General features: G+C 42.5%; 1 pseudogene; it reads left to right on the forward strand.

Moving 5' to 3' along the window:
- The first annotated feature begins 2,675 nt into the window (after window positions 1–2,675).
- The window catches only part of LOC102994024 (thymidylate synthase-like), a 49,738-nt pseudogene continuing 46,778 nt past the window's right edge, over window positions 2,676–5,635 (forward strand).

The following is a 5,635-nucleotide window of genomic DNA, read 5'->3' on the forward strand; positions in this document are numbered from 1 at the left end:
TGAGGTATTACCTGTGTGTGCATGTGTATCTCCAGCTAGACTGTGAGCTCTATGAGAGCAGGAATCAAATCTTACTGGTTTCTGTTTCCTTTTTAGAAAAGCCCTTGACATACAACAGGAGCTTAAAAAATATCTGATGAATGAATGAGTAAATAAATGCTCTGCAATTATCATTGAAATGTATTTTTAAACTCCAGGATTCCCTTGAGGAGGTAATTTTATCCTGCTCTTGGGTAGATGATTACATGGCCCTATATGTGGTTGACGTAACACTTTCTACAACAATTTGAGCCACTTCCCTTTGTTGGGTCCTCAGTGGAGACAGAGAACAAGTCAGCACCATCTATGCGTCACCAACCTTGTGGAAGATTCCCAGGTTTGCTTCAGGCTGTAGAATGGTCACCCCAGGAAGGGCAATAAGAAGGATGTAAATTATTCTTCAATAAAGAAAAAAGTTTGAGGATTACTGCTGTATAAAAACCATGCATTTCAAGAAGTAATGCTATACACATTTTCCCTTGGGAGATGGGAAACCTGGAGTATTGCTCTGTTCGAAACGTCACCTCATAAGAGAGAATGTATGGCACTATACCCAGCATAACGACGGTGCAAAATACAAACCCTTTTAAAAATGACAAACTGTCAGTCTATTAAAGAATCAAAGAGGAAGAAGTGTTGTTCAAGAGTCTTCATTAAAATTTCACTTTTGCTTGCCTGTCATAATAGATCTTAAATCAATTCTCTGGGGCTTCCCTGGTGGCACAGTGGTTGAGAATCCGCCTGCCGATGCGGGGGACACGGGTTCGAGCCCTGGTCTGGGAAGATCCCACATGCCATGGAGCAACTAAGCCCCAGTGCCACAACTGCTGAGCCCGCGCTCTGGAGCCTGTGAGCCACAACTACTGAGCCCGCGAGCCACAACTACTGAAGCCCATGCATCTAGAGCCCGTGCTCTGCAACGGGAGAGGCCACCGCAATGAGAGGCCCGCGCACCGCAACGAAGAGTGGCCCCCGCTCACCGCGGCTAGAGAAAGCCCGTGTGCAGCAGCGAAGACCCAATGCAGACAAAAATAAATAAATAAAATAAAATTTTTTTTAAAATCAATTCTCTGACGATGAATTGACTATTATAATATTGCCTATTATTTTTAGCCTCTTTTTTATGAAAGTGGAGAAAAACAGTTTAACTTGAGGGGGCAATCAGGGAAATATAATTGCAAATGACAGCGAACAAAGGCATTTTATGAAGCCAGAATGACTGGTAAGTGCTTTGAGATCAATGAACTAAGAGCTATGAGGCATGTGTCTGGTAGCTCAATAAGAAAATGCTTTCATTTTCAACAATCTGCACAAAGACTTCAACTGGCATCAGTGGGCAACACATTTACCCAAAACCTATTATCTTACATTTGTTCCTAGGACTCAATTCAATGTTTCTCAGCCTTTAATATTAAACACCTCCTTGGTGCCCCAGTAAATACAGCAGATTCAGGAACTCCTTTACTGGTACACACACACACACACACACGCATACATTTATCTTCCACTCACTGGGTGTGCTTTGGAGTTATGTTCCAAACTCTCCCACTTATTAGCTCTGGAAACTTGAGCAATTTATTTAACCTCTGTTTTCCAGATTCCTCATCTGTGAAATGGGATAATAACAGAATGTACCTCAGAATCGTTTACAGGTTAAATATGTGTTTAGCACAGGATCTAACCCATCGTAAGTCTCAGCAAATGCTAGAAGAAAAGCAACCACACAGTGGAACTTTAGAGATGGAAGAGACATTAGACATTTTCAATTCATAAATAAGGTTACTGATGCTTAAAGAAGGAAATTGACTTCCTAAAATCATGCAGATATTTGATGACAGAAATGGTATTAGAACAGAAATTTCCTGACTCCCAGACCAATGCTTTTTCCAAAATCCCTGCTCTTTTCTGTCCCCCAACTCTTACTATGCCAGGTACCCATGAATAAGAAGACCCTGTGATGAGCAGAGTCAAGAGACGCATATTATACTCCCAGACTGACATCTTCCTGAACTTCTGATTTCTCTTCTGTAAAATGAAAGGATTGGACACATATGATTGCAAAGATTCTGACCAGCAATAGCATTCTGTGAGCCCATTAGCAAGTCTAAACCCTGCACCATTTTTATGGGTGAATAGTGGGACAGGAATCACTTACACCACAATCCACAGTCTTCTGCTCTGACTGATCACTTTGTAAAGTTGTCCAGCCTTGCGCTCACCGCCTTGATATCTCCCTCCGATGTTTTCACCCTCTGCTTGGAGCAATGTGGGCAGGAATGTAAAGAGCACAGGTGAGGTAGGAAAAGGAGATCTAGGGAGGTTCTCTAGAAGGAGACTTGAGGGTGTGTTCCTCATGCCTGATGGTTTATACAACAGGCATCTAAATTAAAGAGGAATCAGCAGTTCTATAAGGGCACATAACGTGTTTTGCGGAAATAAGCAGTAGACAAAGTCTGAGAACTAAGTTCAATTCTGACCCCAGGATAATGTGTTCCTCTTCTTCCTCTACCATGAAAAAAAGTGCGCATTTAAGGTAACAAGTTATGTACACACGAATTATATAAGAACTGCCAGGTGTAGTAAGCATGTGAATGTCATAGGTTAAAGGAAGAATAGAGGTGAGCCAGACCGCCGTGATGAGACAGAAGAAGCCAACTCATCATCCTCTCCACTGGCTTTTAGATAACTTAGGACAGACCCAGATTCAAAGCCGAGCTTCCAAAGAAGCAAGTGGCATAGAAGAGGCTGGCAGAGAAGACAGCACAGGACAGGTAAAATGAATGGAGGTGGGGGGCGGGGGAGGAAGCAGAGAAACAGTCTGTCCTCTGGGCAGAACCAGGAGCATGAAATGGCTGCCTATCTTGTCCTGGAATTCTTTTTTCCTATATACCGCACATAGCCCATCATGTCCAAGGGCAGAGCCAGAGGAGTTGACCCACATAGGTGGGAACAGGTGGTTGATCAGCTCATCAAACATGAAGTAAAAGTAAGGACACTGAATAGTCCTACCCTTCACCCAGAGAGAGGACATACAGGCATCTCCTTCATAGGATGAACAGAGGAAGGAACTGAGGATGCTTAGCTTAGAGAAGAGGTCAATTGAAGCAAAGAAGGAAGCTTCGAACATGAGAAGGGCTAAGCCATGGTGAAGGAAAGCAGTTACTTCTCCTTAACTAGAATGAACATAACTCTCATTGTCCCTAGGACGGTACTGGCTTTGTCTGTTGACCCAGGGCCAGTTTAGCCTTCGTCCTATTGGAAACATTTTTATTAAAGCTGCATTAAGATAACTCAGAATGGGTTTGGTAGACTTCCACTTTGTACTTCCGCCTTCTGCCTTAATTTTCATTTAACTTTGTGTAAGACCTATATGCAATGAACAGAGATCTAACTTTTACACATGGTTTCCAACTGAAAGATGATTAACAACCCATCTCTCTTTTCCAGACTCTTTCCAGAGACAATGTAACCAGTACCTCCCTTTCAAGAACAGCATGCAGAGTGCTCACTCACCCGTATGATAAACGACATTCGTATACAAACATAGGAGAAACTACCCATCTCAGGTGGGGAAGACAGATTCAGCATTGCTCCCTCTACTGGCAGCTTGGTGGACTGGCCCCTGAGATGTCTGGATGCACAAAGACGGCACGCCCCCCGGTTCACCAAAGCAGGGGTTCCCAAGCCCCAGGCCTTGGACCCTCGGGCTTTTCGGAACGGTCCGCACAGCAGGAGGTGAGCGGCAGGCAGGCGAGCGAGCGAAGCTTCATCTGCCCCTCCCCATCGCTCACATCGCCACCCCAACCATTCCCCACCCCCACCCGCACCCACGCCAGTGGGAAAAATGTCTTCCACGAAACCGGTCCCTGGTGCCAAAAAAGTTGGGGACTGCCACACCAAAGAGCGGGAAATGTGGGAAATTTAAAGCGGACTCTGGCCTGTCCTGCCATAGACTACGACACAGAAAGTAGTCTAAACACCCTACTCCAGTGTTTTTGCCATTTATTGTAGGGAGTTTTATTATTTGGTAATGCTTTTTTATTTTGTAATAAACCTTTCGCAGCAATGATTTTTTTAAGTGCTTATTAATAAAATGATAAGTACTAAATCTCTATTTTTCAAGAGTGTTAAAAGAGTTACCATCCACCATGGGGGCTATAGTGATGTCATTGACCACATGAAAACCTGAAGACACGAATCTCTGAAAAGAGGCACCGTCTACTTCAAAAGTTATTTTCAGAAGACTGTGCCCAAAGATAAAGGTTTAACATTTTCAACTGCACAAGATTTATTTATATATCACTCTGTGAGACACAACTTTGATCTCGATCAAATGACTGTTCTTGTAAATTAATTTCACTTATTTTATATTCTAAATGTTTCTGTGCATATACCACAAATAAAGAGAAGGCTGTATGGATTGACTCTGTAAGCAGAAAAACTTCACAGTTAAAAACTGTCAGTTTTCTATCAGGGTCAGCACTGAAGTTTCAAAGAGAAAATCAGTTAATTCCAAAAATAGCTCTAATATTTTCAATATTTCTACTCATCTCACGAAGAAGTTCAACAGTGGATATTAAAATTTCTATGGTGGAAATATAATTTTTGGAGTACAGTGTCATGGTCAAAGCAATATTCTTACTCAATTAAGGAACCCATGGAGAGAACAGCTGAAAAGGAAACCTTGATTAAAATCCATGTGTTCTAGACCTACTAGAGCATGGACTTGAGGACATGGGGAGGGGGAAGGGTAAGCTGTGACGAAGTGAGAGACCTACTAGAGCATGGACTTGAGGACATGGGGAGGGGGAAGGGTAAGCTGTGACGAAGTGAGAGACCTACTAGAGCATGGACTTGAGGACATGGGGAGGGGGAAGGGTAAGCTGTGACGAAGTGAGAGACCTACTAGAGCTATTGTAAAACAGTTATACTCCAATAAAGATGTTAAAAAAAAAAAAATCCATGTGTTCTAATCATGCTGTGTCAATGGCTGTTCTGATAAGTCTGATATATTTCCTAGTACAAACAAACAACAACAACAAACATATAGGTACAACCTATGGAGCAGAAATGACTTGGCATTGGTTACAGTATGACATAATTTATAATTATGTCCAAATAAGTTGCAACATTCCAATAAAAATGTAACTATAATGGTAAAATTTACTAATTTTTTAATTTATATACATGGTTACAGTAATTGAACTTGAAAAAATTTTAATAAAGTTGGTGTAAAATCCAAAAAAACAAAATTTGCTAATGAATTAGAAAAGACGTCAGAACACATTCATTTTAATTATTTGTAGCTCCTTTTACTTTCAAAACTCTTAATTTTTCTCAAAAGTGTCCTGATGGGCACCCCATCTAAAGCTTAGGAGAGCAAAATGAATACAGTTGGAGGAAGGTGGTAAGAGGCAGATTTCAATTCAAAGTAAGAGCTTTCTAGGCTTCCCTGGTGGCGCGGTGGTTGAGAGTCCGCCTGCCGATGCAGGGGACACGGGTTCGTGCCCCGGTCCAGGAAGATCCCACGTGCCGCGGAGCGGCTGGGCCCGTGAGCCATGGCCGCTGAGCCTGCGCGTCCGGAGCCTGTGTTCCG

Source organism: Physeter macrocephalus, chromosome 6, assembly GCF_002837175.3.
Source record: "Physeter macrocephalus isolate SW-GA chromosome 6, ASM283717v5, whole genome shotgun sequence".
Lineage (NCBI taxonomy): Eukaryota > Metazoa > Chordata > Mammalia > Artiodactyla > Physeteridae > Physeter > Physeter macrocephalus.